Here is a 14086-nt window from a genome sequence, read left to right on the forward strand (position 1 = left end):
TAGTAAGAAAATTAGATTTTTGAATATTTGCAATGGTTTCAACACGCGATTTGACCGTAGATAATCCTCGAATTTTTTAAGTTAGTGATGCATATAGGTTCTGAATACTAGCTTCCAGACATTTTCCAGAATGTTATGCTGTGGGTAATGGAGATGCGATGGCGATGATTGACATCATTGATTATGCAGGGGATGCCGTTTGGCCGATACGAGAAGAATCTTTAGTATTTGAAGCGCGAAGCATTACTTACCCAGTAAAAAAATGAAAATTACAACACTTATGCCAAGTTCTTCATATGTTATGAATGAAACAATGTAAAATGATGATTTTCCAACCTTATCAGCGTGAAAAGAATACTTAAAATCGGGAAAATTCAATAAACATTCTGATTTTTCTAAAAATTCAAACAAATTTCAAACCAAAAAAAACAAACATCATTTAACTCGCTCCGCCATCTGTTTGCAAATCTAACGAAAACTCGTCAATTCGTTTGAGTTTTTTAGAAAAAATAGATTTTTTTAAATTTCACGGTTTCAAGTATTCTTTCTACGATGAAATGGTTAAAAAACGAAAACGTTTTTTCATTACATAGTCAGTTTGGAACTAATCGAGTTTCAAAAACGAATTCACTATAAATGTGTTGACCAGGGATGCCAGGAGATTTTTTCAAATGTCTTCACATGGTACGAAAAAATGTCTTCAAATTTCTTCACAATCATATCCGAAGAAATTAAAATTCATAACTTACTTTTGAACAAAGTTTGATAGCTTATTCAATGTTTATTCCAATTGGTAATGTTGATAGCATATTTCATTACATTTACATAGAGGTTTTGAAGTCTATTTCAATAAATGCGAATAAAGAATATATTGCGCAATTTCGAGCTAAATTTTATGAATTTGGAAATGGTAGTTTTGGTTGAAACTCAAACCATATCCATAAAACTAATTATTAAAACTGTATGTAACCGGAAAACCTTTGATTTGTGAAGTGGTCGTTCGAAAGATCCAGATCAATCTGGGTATCTATTGTATATTATAGGCCCAAAATAATAAAAATACAATGCCACAATCATTTAAATTCTCGAGCGCAAATAAACTAATTTCTTCGCTTTGTTGTTGAATTCATTCTATATGCTTCTGGATTTTTTGTTCGGAAAAGTTTGAGAAGCAAGTGAATGACCCCGAGACAAAAATCACCGTTGATTACTAAGAACAAAAGTAAACAAGCGACGCTGATGAGAAAAGTGATCGAATGACATTGGACAAAAATAACGTCAAAAGAAAAGGTTTCTTTTGACGTTATTTTTGTCCAATAGTTAGAATTTCATGGAAATAATATCTCTCAAAAACCCAAGTACTAAAATGTCTTTACATAATTCATAATGTCTTCAAAATTTTCACAACATCAAATGTCTTCAAAGTGAGTTATACTTATGACAGACATACAGCTGTACTTGCGTTGTACTTCGAAAATTGTATGTCTGTCACCATGTACAGCGCTAGAACCATGCAAGCAACTCGGTACAATCGCTGTACCTGTACCAACCTATTTTACCGCTGTACATGGCTACAGTTGTACTGTGCGCAGCGCCATAGACGGTTAGTGGTGGGTAGCAGAAACAAATCGAATCAAAACACTTGGTAAACATTCTTTTCATTGACTTTCTCTTGAGTTAATAACTTTGACTGGAAACTTGCTTATTGTATTTGATAGCTAAGACGCTAAATAAAAACCTTTTTCATTGAAATATGTGGTGAAAATTGAAAAAATTCTGATTGTCAGTTTAACATACGGTACAATGTACAACCAAAGTATGTCTGTCATGGTACGATAGTACCTGTACAACGCTGTACTCTTACAACGCAAGTACAGCTGTATGTCTGTCCCTGGTATTACTCGCTGTGCCATATGGTTGTAAATCTGACGTAAACTCGTCAATTGGACTTTACGAGTAAGTGAAGCGTCAAAGATAATAATGGATTTTCAGGCAGAATGAGCACTTTTCAAATAAAATTTAATCATAAAAAATAACTTCTTCGTATCAAATTAGTATTCAATGTGAATGGAAAATTTGTTTTCTTCATGCCGTAAAATAATCTCATACAAAATTTTCATACACATTTTATTTGAAGATAATCTGATATTATAATAATAAGTTTTAGTAGGAAACTAATTTCGTATGCAGATGTCGTCACCTTACCGTTGTCATCGCAGATACATTTCATTTCGTTTTCACCGTGAAGTGTATTTGAGAATCAGGACCTATGTTTTGTTTTTTTTGTGGTTTGAAGTTGACGAATTTACGCAAAGATGCATTTGCTCGGCGACACCTACATTACAGCTCGGAGCCACAAAAGTAATGATGTGTGTATTTCTGCGCGCCTAAAAGCGAGATTCAGTCATGATTATTTTTATTAATTTCTATTTAAATTCATTTTAACCATTAAATGTCGTCAGTAGATAGTAAGAAAATTAGATTTTTGAATATTTGCAATGGTTTCAACACGCGATTTGACCGTAGATAATCCTCGAATTTTTTAAGTTAGTGATGCATATAGGTTCTGAATACTAGCTTCCGGACATTTTCCAGAATGTTATGCTGTGGGTAATGGAGATGCGATGGCGATGATTGACATCATTGATTATGCAGGGGATGCCGTTTGGCCGATACGAGAAGAATCTTTAGTATTTGAAGCGCGAAGCATTACTTTCCCAGTAAAAAAATGAAAATTACAACACTTATGCCAAGTTCTTCATATGTTATGAATGAAACAATGTAAAATGATGATTCTCCAACCTTATCAGCGTGAAAAGAATACTTAAAATCGGGAAAATTCAATAAACATTCTGATTTTTCTAAAAATTCAAACAAATTTCAAACCAAAAAAAAACAAACATCATTTAACTCGCTCCGCCATCTGTTTGCAAATCTAACGAAAACTCGTCAATTCGTTTGAGTTTTTTTAGAAAAAATAGATTTTTTTAAATTTCACGGTTTCAAGTATTCTTTCTACGATGAAATGGTTAAAAAACGAAAACGTTTTTTCATTACATAGTCAGTTTGGAACTAATCGAGTTTCAAAAACGAATTCACTATAAATGTGTTGACCAGGGATGCCAGGAGATTTTTTCAAATGTCTTCACATGGTACGAAAAAATGTCTTCAAATTTCTTCACAATCATATCGGAGGAAATTAAAATTCATAACTTACTTTTGAACAAAGTTTGATAGCTTATTCAATGTTTATTTCAATTGGTAATGTTGTATAGCATATTTCATTACATTTACATAGAGGTTTTGAAGTCTATTTCAATAAATGCGAATAAAGAATATATTGCGCAATTTCGAGCTAAATTTTATGAATTTGGAAATGGTAGTTTTGGTTGAAACTCAAACCATATCCATAAAACTAATTATTAAAACTGTATGTAACCGGAAAACCTTTGATTTGTGAAGTGGTCGTTCGAAAGATCCAGATCAACCTGGGTATCTATTGTATATTATAGGCCCAAAATAATAAAAATACGATGACACAATCATTTAAATTCTCGAGCGCAAATAAACTAATTTCTTCGCTTTGTTGTTGAATTCATTCTATATGCTTCTGGATTTTTTGTTCGGAAAAGTTTGAGAAGCAAGTGAAAAAGTCTGTCACCATGTGCAGCGCTAGAACCATGCAAGCAACTCGGTACAATCGCTGTACCTGTACCAACCTATTTTACCGCTGTACATGGCTACAGTTGTACTGTGCGCAGCGCCATAGACGGTTAGTGGTGGGTAGCATAAACAAATTGAATCAAAACACTTGGTAAACATTCTTTTCATTGACTTTCTCTTGAGTTAATAACTTTGACTGGAAACTTGCTTGTTGTATTTGATAGCTAAGACGCTAAATAAAAACCTTTTTCATTGAAATATGTGGTGAAAATTGAAAAAATTCTGATTGTCAGTTTGACATACGGTACAATGTACAACCAAAGTATGTCTGTCATGGTACGATAGTACCTGTACAACGCTGTACTCTTATACCATGGACAGACATACAACTGTACTAGCGCTGTACGTGTACAGCGTTGTACAGGTACCACGATAGCATGACACACATACTTTAGTTGTACATTGTACCGCATGTCAGACTGACAATCAGAAGTTTGAATTTATTGCATTGTATTTTCACCAATATTTCAATGAAAAAGGTTTTTATTTAGCGTCTAAACTATCGAACACAACAAATATGTTTCCAATCTGAGTTATTAACTCAAGAGAAAGTCATTGAAAAGAATGTATACCAAATGTTTTGATTCGTTTTGTTCATGCTACCCACCACTAACCATTTGTGGCGCTGCGCACAGTACAACTGTAGCCATGTACAGCGGTAAAATAGGTCGGTACAGGTACAGCGATTGTACCGAGTTGCTTGCATGGTTCTAGCGCTGTACATGGTGACAGACATACAATTTTCGAAGTACAACGCAAGTACAGCTGTATGTCTGTCATAAGTATTACAACGCAAGTACAGCTGTATGTCTGTCCCTGGTATTAAATATTTTCAAAATGAAGACATGTCTCCAAACCTGACATCTCTTCTGTTGACCCAACCTATCCGCACCTAAAGGCCCATTTATACGTTGCTAGTAGCTGACTTCACAACGAGCAGCTACTGACCCGGTGAACTCGCTTGACAAATGGTTGACTCGCCTTGTCCGTTCACACAATGTGAGCTGCTGACAAGAAACTAGATACTAAGTACGGGTTTACCAGAGATGCCAGACGATTTTTCAAATGTCCATCAAATAGTCAGAAACAGCAATCAGGTCCGAATTTGACAGATGATTGATCCGAAATCAACTTATTTATTGGCTGTTTTCGGCTTAGGTTTTCAGTTGAATTTATCATTACACAATTTTAAATTTTATCGCGAGACACACGCTGGCCGTGTTTACAAATACTTTGTGCTGAATTTCTTTGAACTGAGGGTACTATCCGAAAAAAGCAGAAAGAAAAAAGGATTCGGGCCAGGAATTGGATGCAAAGAAAAGGAGTAACAAATACAATACTGGAGTAACTCCACGATGATGATCCCCGAGAGTACAGAGCAGTGTTGGAAATAACACCTGAAAAAGTGAAAAAACTGTTGGATTTAATTGCTCCACAAATACAACGCCAATATACACTCATGAGTGAAACTAGAAATGATGTGCCTTTCTTCTGGAATATGGAATATATATCAGATTATTGTCGCTATTTTTTAGAACCTCGAAAGCATCCATAGCTTAATTAATTCCGAAAGTATGTGGTGCTACAAATGGCAGTCTAAAAGATTTTTCAAAATTTGATTTACTTCGCGTTGACAGCAGCTTCGTGTACCAATTTGTGAAATGAAAATGATAGTAGATTCGCCGGAGGAATAAATACGTCTCAAAAACTAAAATAATGAATGAAAATATACTTTTTTCAAATCGAATATGTATTCTGTTTCTTAGAACAATACTTTTTTTTGCAAGTTGTGAGTGAATTTTGAATGAAAATTGTGCCCGATGATGATTTTATATTTAGATTCCCAATAAAACTGTCTCAATAAGAAAACGTGCCCCGCCAGTGTGCCAAACAAAATAACAACGATTCCGTTTAGAAACTATTAGGGTTTTATTTGTTTTTCCAATATTTTTCAAGTCTATAAATATCTTCGCATATTTTCAAATATCTTAAAAATAGAGACATTTGTTTACATTTGGCATCCCTGATTCGAACGCTAAATTCTGTTTTTTGACGTTTTGAGGGATGCGAGTGCGAGTAAATTCAAAAAACTTTGAAGTAGCTCGCACGCCGAATCACACATGACACTAACTGGCATGATGTGTTCACACGGTGTGAGTAGCTGCACTGCAGTAACTGACTAGATCGACTCGTATGCTTACTCGCACCGTCTGAACCCGGCTTAAGATAAGATCAGACAATAGGGGGTCTTTTAAGGCCCATTTATACGTTGCTAGTAGCTGACTTGACAATGAGCAGCTACTGACCCGGTGGACTCGCTTGACAATTGGTTGACTCGCCTTGTCCGTTCACATAGTGTGAGCTGCTGGCGAGAAACTAGATACTACGGCACGGGTTTACCTGGGATGCCAGGCGATTTTTCAAATGTCCATCAAATAGTCAGAAACAGCAATCAGGTCCGAATTTGTCAAATGATTGGTCCGAAATCGACTTCTTTATTGGTAGTTTTCATCTTAGGTTTTCAGTTGAATGTATCATTACACAATTTTATAGAGATTACAGAGCAGTGTTGAGAATAACACCTGAACAAGTGGAAAAACTGTTGAATTTAATTGCTCCACAAATACAACGCCAAGATACACTCATGAAGGATGCTGTACCTGCAAGAGTGATAATATAAATGACATTGATATGCCTTTCTTCTGGAATATTGTTCAGATTGTTGTCGATATTTTTTAGAATCTCGAAAGCATCCATAGCTAAGATAATTCCGGAAGTATGTGATGCTTTAAATGATAGTCTAGAAGACTTTTTAAAATTTTATTCACACGCGTCAAAAATTAAAATAATGAATGAAAATGTACTTTTTTAAATCGAATATGTATTCTGTTTCTTAGAACCTTACTTTTTTTCGCAAGTTGTGAGTGAATTTTGAATGAAAATTGTGCCTGATAATGATTCTATATTAGACATTCTCCAGAAAACTATCTCAAAAAGAAAGCGTGCCCCGCCAGCGTGCAAAACAGAATAACAATGATTTCGTTAAGAAACTATGAGGGTTTTATTTGTTTTTCCAATAATTTTCAAGTCTATAAATATCTTCGCATATTTTCAAATATCTTAAAAATAGAGACATTTCTTTACATTTGGCATCCCTGATTCGAACGCTAAATTCTGTTTTTGACGTTTTGAAGCATGCGAGTGCGAGTAAATTCAAAAAACTTTGAAGTAGCTCGCACGCCGGATCACACATGACAATAACTGGCATGATGTGTTCACACGGTGTGAGTAGCTGCACTGCAGTAACTGACTAGACCGACTCGTATGCTTGCTCGCACCGTCTGAACCCGGCTTTACGGACCAAATTTCTGTCAGATACGGACCAAATTTCTGTCAGTCGTTCTGATTTCTGATTGGTCGATTTCGATAAATTTTGTAAACAAAGTCGATTTTTCCAGTGTTGCCAATAAAAATAAATTACGTTGGGTTTGTATTGAATTTAGAAAAAAAAATGAATTTAATTGATATTACGATACTTAGTTTAGAGGAAATGTTAAGGAATTGTATACACGTTTTACCTAATTATTTTGTTACTATATTTTGATTGAATTGAAAAATTTATATATATATATATATATATATATATATATATATATATATATATATATATATATATATATATATATACATCCATTTCATGTCAAACCGATATAGTGCTCCTCAGATTTCCATGAAAAGTGGTAGTTTCTTTCTTTATTGCAAAATATTAGACCCGTATTTTTTATTTTTTCGTTAGGGTGACCTTTTCTTATTTTAGGGTGGTCCGAAAAATCATTTTTTTCAACTTTTTCCTAAAAGTGCCTTTTTTAAAAATTCATAACTTTTGAATCACTGAACCGATTTAGATGATCGATATATCAAATTGAAGCCAATTAATCTTTTTTGGAAAAATATTAGGCTTGCCAAGAAATCGAATTTTGTTTTCGTAACTATTGATTGTAGTTGTTTTTTGTTATTTTTATGTTTTTTGTTTTTATGTTTTTATATTTTATGTTTTTTCTTGAAAGCTGAGGATTTATTACATAACATATCTCGATATCAGATAGGCTTTTTTGTGTTTTTGAGTGACTTTTCAAAGTTAACCGGTCGTCCGTAAAATCATTTTTCCACTCTTATCCAAAAATAATTTTTTGCAAAAATTTATTACATTTGAACTACTGAACTGATTGAGATGATCGACATATTAAATTGAAGCCAATAAGCCAATCTTTTTTGAAAAAATATCACACTTACCGGAAAGATAGGATTCTAGTCGCATAGGTCTAGTCTAGTCACATAAGAATATTGAACGAAGACTTAAAACATGTTAAATTTACAAAATAATGACTCTAAAACGAAAAAAACACCTCTCTAGAACCCTCTTTCCAAGTTCAATACTTTTTTCAATATTTTTTCTATTAAAAATCTACCTCATTGGCTTCAATTAGATTTATTGATCATCTGAATCGGTTCAGAGGTTCAAAAGTTATGATTTTTTGAAAAAGTCATTTTTGGGAAAAAGTGGAAAAAATGAGTTTTCGGACAACACTAAAATGGAAATGGACATAAGTTTAGTTTAATAATAATCTATTTGGTTTCTGATACTAATATATTTTATTTCTACCATGCCATGCTCCTGCTATCAAATTTTCGTTTCCTTGTTTTTTTGTTTTCTCCGCTTTTTAAACGAAAAGATATAAATTTTTTTATAATGTCATTCCTTGTTTTTTCACAATGGAATAAAGTGGATGGCAAAACATACATTTCTCCTGCCATTTTCTTCGGCAAATCAGCTTCGTTAGGTTCCAAATGCGATTTCATATTTCGGAATAGAATTTCCATTGCTAAGAAGAAATTAAAAGTCTCATCATTCACTATGCAGATGGGAGAGTTAGAAGCTGTAGCTCGCAAATATGAAAAAAGAGACGGTTGATACAATTTAGGTTGTGTTTTGCTGACTACCAATCTCTTGTTACACTGCTGACATGTTCTTTCCCGCTGAATAATTTTTTTGATGATGAAACCAGCTATATAGAATAACGAATTTTGTTCTGTTCTGTCGAGAAAAGTTTTCGCTTCATCGACGGTGTACTCATAGTCGAATTCAATATTCATATCATCCACATTATCACTAGAATTAGATGAAGCTGAAATTCGATATGATGTCGATGCTGCTTCATTGTCCATCAATTTCTGGGCTGAACATTCTTCACGCCGCTTTGATAGCAAATCTATCAATCCAATAAGATGTTGTTGTGTATCGGCTGTATACGAAGCATTCGGTACTACGGTCATGTATTGCGAAAGAGTCACAATTTTCAAGTTATTGCTGAATTGCAATAGAGTTGGGCGTCGTTGCTTTGCACGAATCAATGAGAAAAGACTCTCCAGACAATCTTGGACGAACCGCGATGTAAATATTTGTGGGTGTCCTTCATGCAAAAGCCGATCTGTCAACCTCACAATTGCATTCGTGGAAACGATTACACTTGTTTGCCATGGTTTCCAATGTCCGTGTCCTACTTGGAGATCATACATTAACCGCACCATGGTCTTCAGATGAGCGATATCCTCGTCATATTTCATAGGATCATTCAAACAAAATACTTTTTCTTCTGCCCTATTATTGATAAGCTCGAACCATCGAGCAAAGTCTTCTATGAAGCATGCGGTAGTAAGAAGCTCCGGTAATTCTCGTATTTCTGCATGACACTTCAATGCTGCAGCCACCGTCCTGTTGCAATATTTTGTTGCGTTGCATACTTTCATTTTATCTATTGAAGATGTTCTGTTGTCAAAGCACACATCCGAGGCCGTTAGTCTGTGACAAAGCCGCAACGTGTTGTTTATTTCGGAGTTCACGATTGTGGTTAAATGGTCTCGATGAACAATATTGGATGTTAGCTTTTTTTCACGAACATACCAATCCGGAACTTTCAGGTAGACATTGTTCAACCAGCCATGTACTGTATTTTTAAATACGTGTACGGGATCGGGTATGATCTCTAGCATTCTGTTCTCAGCGTTTGGAAGAGGTATCGCAGCATTTAATGTCTCATTTTTGCGACGAATATCGATCCCCAAATCCTTCCACATGCGCTGGTTTTCGGACCCGGAATCTGTTGTTATAAAATGAACACGCAAACTGATTCCCTCTGCTCTTGAAACTGCAGACAATACAGCATTCTTCAAAAACTCTTTTTGTATAGAGTTGCCGGTGTACTCGAAAGCAACCACCTGTTTCCAGCGCGCTGCGATTCCAACTAGCATGAATACCAAAGCTTTACAGGCTAAAGTTTGGGACATAGGAAGCGTTGTTGTTCCAACAAACTGCTTCGTATTTTGGCAAAACTCATTTGCCTCGTCTATGCTCATTTCGTCTAGAACCAATCCGCAGTCCTTTTCTTCAACCGACATTGTGGAGACTTTATGTTGTAGCAGCTCGAATATATCTTCAAGAATACCTACAAAATATCATTTCATATATTAACATGCGATGAGACATATGATTATAATTACATACCAGGACTGAAACGAACTCCTTCAATTTGGCGTAGTAGAGTCCTCGTGGATGGGAACGGGAAGCCTTTTTGAATAAGCTTGTCGTATCCACCTTGACATGCAAACCGAATTTGTAAATTTTCCGTAATCGTTTCATTGGACCAACGTTTCACTTTTTTAACCTCTCCTGTTAATAGCTTAATTTGATCTTCTCTGAAAAGCTTCTTCAAGGGTTGTTTTCCACGAATTCTCGAGGTCAGATATCCGCATTTTTTCTTCCATTGTTTTACAATTCTATTAACGGTTACATCAATATAAAATATTAGAAAATAACATATTTTTTGACACACTACCTTTTCAGCTTGGAAATTTGATGTTTCAAACGAAATATTTTTTCCTGTAGTTGTTTATCTCCTTCATATACGTCAACCAAATCATAATTGTTCTCAATACTTTGTATCTCTTCCCATTCCTCATTCGCGGATGCAGCTAAGGTCGGAATTTTCGTAACTCCATTTTCATTGTATTTCCCATCAACAAAATGAGCCTGTATATATACTAGTATTAGGATATGTTTTAGAATTGGTTTTTAATACTTACGCTACATATTCTTGTGCTTGATTTGATTTCAAAGAATGGAACTTCTAATTCACTGTTCACGCAAAATCGAATCCATTCTTTCCGAATATTTTTGTCTTGAGGGAACCGATAAAATTTATACTCAGGATGAGTATCCGTCCTTCGCTCACAATTTAAGGCTTTACACTTCATTTTTATTTTTGAATTACGTTTTGTATGAATAAAATGGCTTCCTAACGTTGTTTTGGTTGTATTCCTGCTCATATAATAAGATAGAATGTTTTGGTTCAGACAATGAGAATCTGCATAACGCTGTAACGGTTGTCAGATTAGATTTATTTGCTAAAAAAAAATCCCAAATTTGTTTTGGAAACGATTATATTATAGATATGGGTATTTAAAAGACTTATTTTATCCTTTTAAAGCATATTTTTGAGATTGTCTATTTGAAAATATGCAATAATCATTGAATTCGCACCAACCAAATGTTACGATTCATTAAAATAGAAATTTGAAAAATCCGATATTTTATAATATTTGGCAGCTCTGGCATCTTCATGTCATGGCTTCGTTTTTGGACGACGAAGAAGAGTAAGAAGCCAGTTGTCTGGTCTTGTCTTAAGCCGGGTTCAGACGGTGCGAGTAAGCATACGAGTCGGTCTAGTCAGTTACTGCAGTACAGCTATTCACACCGTGTGAACACATCATGCCAGTTAGTGTCATGTGTGATTCGGCGTGCGAGCTACTTCAAAGTTTTTTGAATTTACTCGCACTCGCATCCCTAAAAACGTCAGAAACAGAATTTAGCGCTCGAATCAGGGATGCCAAATCTTTACATTGTCTTTACATGTCTCTATTTTTAAGATATTTGAAAATATGCGAATATATTTATAGACTTGAAAATTATTGGAAAAACAAATAAAAACCTCATAGTTTCTAAACGGAATCGTTGTTATTAAACGGTTTTATTTAGCTTGCCCTGTAATCTGTTGGTATGTTGGTGTGTTTGTATGTTTGTAAGATGTTTGTCTGTAGCGCTGACCCACATCAATAGAAATTTGACACCCTTCCTGTTGACCGATTGATCTGAAATTTGGAACACACCTTTATCTCTGTAGTCATTACAAAACTGCGTATTTCATGACCTTTAAAATCCAAGATGGCGGCCGCTACAAAATGGCGGATCCCTTTCTTCCTCAAAACCTCATCAATGTGGGTTTTCCAAAACCCCATCAATATGGGTATCAATTGGAAGGGCTTAACTAGCAGACTACGGTTATTTAAGGAAAATTCAAATCCAAGATGGCTGCCACTTCAAAATGGCGGACTACATATTTTCTAAAAACCCTATTATTATGGGTATCAAATGGAAGGGCTTGACTAGTAGAACACGATTATTTATGAAAAATGCAAATCCATCAAAATTCTACCAAAAGGCGGACTACATATTATGTCAAAACCCCAATAATATGGGTATCAAATGAAAGGGCTTGACTAGCAGAATACGGTTATTTATGATAAATGTAAATTCAAGATGGCTGCCACTACAAAATGGCGGACTACATATTTTCTAAAAACCATATTATGTGTATCAAATGAAAGGGCTTGACTAGTAGAACACAGTTATTCATGAAAAATGCAAATCTATGATGGCTGCCACTATCAAATGGCGGGCTGCATATTTTCTCAAATTCGATTAATATGGGTATCAAATGAAAGGGCTTGAATAGTAGATCACAGTAGTTCATGAAAAATAAAAATCCAAGATGGCCGCAATCACAAAATAGCAAATTACTTTATTAAACGGTTTTATTTAGCTTGAACTGTTCGTATGTATGTTTGTATGTCTGTAGGATTGTCCCACATTAATAGAACTGGGAACTGACCGAATTTATAAAATACCTTTATCTCTGCTGTCATTTTAAAACTGCTTATCTTGAAAAATCCAATTTGGCCGCCGCTTCAAAATAGCTGATTCCATATCATCTCAAAAGAAAAAGGTTGATTGAGATATGTGTATCAAACCAACGAACTTGACTTGGAGAACAAACTATGTATTTTCTGCAATCCATTCAATATCGGTATCAAATGAAATTTTTTGACTAATAGAATACAGTACAATGGCTTTATTGTAGAGAAATATTCTAATGAAACAGATAATGTACTAAAAACTAGAAAATAAAATGAGTAAAAAAAACTTTTTAAGTTAAACGGTTTATTTGTGATTAAACATAATAATGTACTAAAAGCTAGAAAATAATTAGGCAAGTAGCAGTTAGAAGTTATCACACCTCTCCTTCATTAGTCTAAGACATTGATAAGACTAAAATAAAATCGTGGGGCACGTTGGATTTTCATTATCCACAATTAGTGACTTCATCATATGTCCCACGATTTTATTTTAGTCTCATCAATGCCCTAGACTAATGAAGGAGAGGTGTGATAACTTCTAACTGCTACTTGCCTAATTATTTTCTAGCTTTTAGTACATTATTATGTTTAATCACAAATAAACCGTTTAACTTTACTCATTTTATTTTGTTTTGCACGCTGGTGGGGCACGTTTTCTTTTTGAGATAGTTTTCTTGTGATTCTAAATATAAAATCATTATGGGCCACAATTTTCGTTCAAAATTCAGTAGTAGATTTTAAGTAGATTTTCATTCATTATTTTAGTTTTTGAGTCGTATTTATTCCTCCTGCAAATCTACTATCATTTTCATTTCACAAATTGGTACACGAAGCTGCTGTCAAGGCGAAATAAATCAAATTTTGAAAAATCTTTTAGACTGCCATTTGTAGCACCACATACTTTCAGAATTATTCTAGCTATGGATGCTTTCGAGATTCTAAAAAAATATCGACAATAATCTGAACGATATTCCAGAAGAAAGGCACATCATTTCTAATTTCACTCATGTAGGTATAGCATCCCTCATGTGTGTATCTTGGTGTTGTATTTGTGGAGCAATTAAATCCAACAGTTTTTTCACTTTTTCAAGTGTTATTCTCAACACTGCTTTGTACTCTCGGGGATCATCATCGTAGAGTTACTTCAATGTTGTATTTGTTGCTCCTTTTCTTTGCATCCAATTCCTGGCCCGAACCCTTTTTTCTTTCTGCTTTTTCCGGATAGTACCTTCAGTTCAAAGAAATTCAGCACAAAATATTTTTAAACACGGCCAGCGTGTGTTTCGCGATAAAATTGTGTAATGATAAATTCAACTAAAAACCTAAGACGAAA

This window comes from Toxorhynchites rutilus, chromosome 3 (genome assembly GCF_029784135.1).
Source record: "Toxorhynchites rutilus septentrionalis strain SRP chromosome 3, ASM2978413v1, whole genome shotgun sequence".
NCBI classification, from domain to species: Eukaryota; Metazoa; Arthropoda; class Insecta; order Diptera; family Culicidae; genus Toxorhynchites; species Toxorhynchites rutilus.